Source organism: Tupaia chinensis, unplaced genomic scaffold, assembly GCF_000334495.1.
Source record: "Tupaia chinensis unplaced genomic scaffold, TupChi_1.0 Scaffold144741_1, whole genome shotgun sequence".
NCBI classification, from domain to species: Eukaryota; Metazoa; Chordata; class Mammalia; order Scandentia; family Tupaiidae; genus Tupaia; species Tupaia belangeri.
In genome coordinates this window covers 748504-750063 of record NW_006204601.1, presented here as the reverse complement: position 1 = coordinate 750063, position 1560 = coordinate 748504, and positions in this window count along the sequence as shown.

Here is a 1560-nt window from a genome sequence, read left to right as displayed (position 1 = left end):
TCCCGGGCCCCTCCCTGCCGTGGCCGCGCGGGGCGGGGGCGGAGAAGCGGGAGGAGGCGGGGTGCGGGCAGGAGGAGGGGGCGGAGCGCGGGCCGCCCTCGGCGTCTGGCACCGCGGCCCCCCGCTCGCCCGCCTTCCCTCCCCACTCTCCTCCTCCCCGAGCCTGGAGGAGCCCCCTGCCCGTGTCCCCGCGCCGGGGCACACGGCCAGCCTTCTCTCCTGCCCCCACCTCCTGCACGTACCCTACCCCCCGCATGTGGAGGGCTGGGCACCTGCTCCACCTAGATTTCGGTTTTGCAAACATTTATCCAGCGCCCTCCAAGTGCCAGGCACTGTGCCCGAGGCTAGGGCTTTAAAGACGACAGAGGCAGAGAACCCGTCTTTTAGCAACTCCTAAGCGAGGCGGGGGACGGTCCGTCGCGAGGACGACGCGTTGTAACAATGCAATGTGCTGGGCAAGATTTATCGGTGCACGCTGCCCTAGGGGCGCGGAGGAGGGAGAGACGAGTCGGGTTGGAGAGAAGGCGGGCTTGATCAGTCGGGTGGAGGGAAGTGGGCTGCGAAAAAAGGCCCCTGGTGTTTAGGGGCTTCTGGGGGCCGAGCTCTAAAAGGGCGGTGAGGATCACTGGCTTCTACTCTGCTGTCTCTGTACCAAGGTACTCCTCAGATTACTTCGTGTTGCATAACCCCTGAGACAGGGACGGTGGCTATGTTGGCTTTGCAACGGAGGAAACTGAGGCTTAGGGATGGAAAGATGTGTATGGAGGAGAGGAACTGCTGGGTAAGTGAGCAGGTAGTTGTGGATATTAGAGAGTAAACAGTCGAAGAGTGGGTGAGTCCCCACCCTTCAACCCCCAACTCAGAGTCTAAATCTGGGAGTAAGTCGAACATTTCAGCTAGAGAAACTGGGTCGTCAGGACCCACAGCCTCCACTGCATAGAGAAACAGCAAATGTCATGATGACATTTCCCCTATTCTTCAAAAATCATCTGCACCAGTGCTCCATAAGAGATAACGCGTGTATGAATCACCCCGGGGTGTGCAGGGCTGGAATGGTGCCAGATTCCAAATTTCTAACAAGTTCCCAAGTAACGAAATGCTGCCACTCTGCAGGCCCCACTTTCAGGAGAGAAAGATGACACAAGACACATTTTTAGCTGGGGTGCTTAGTGTTGGAAAGACCTCAAGAGCTATCTGACAGAGTCAGACAGATGGTTTTTGAAAAGGACACCAACAAATAGTACTGGAGTAAGTAGATATTCACGTGAGTCAAAGGGCTCGATCCTTACCTCACACCATATACAGCATTCAATTTAAGAGCAATCATAAGTCTTGGGAACAGCAGTTAGCGTAATGGCTATGTCGCTGGACTCCCATGTAGTCGACCGCGGTTCACGTCTCTAACCCGGTGGCTTAAAACTCACGCCGGGCGCGTGTGCGTGCATGCCCAAGATCCCGAGAGGAGAACAGAGGAGAAGGGATTGTGGTGTGGCCATCCCCCCTGGGGGTTATTTTTCGCCTTCTGTCTCTCTGTCTCTCTCTGTCTGTCTGGTGAGCGCA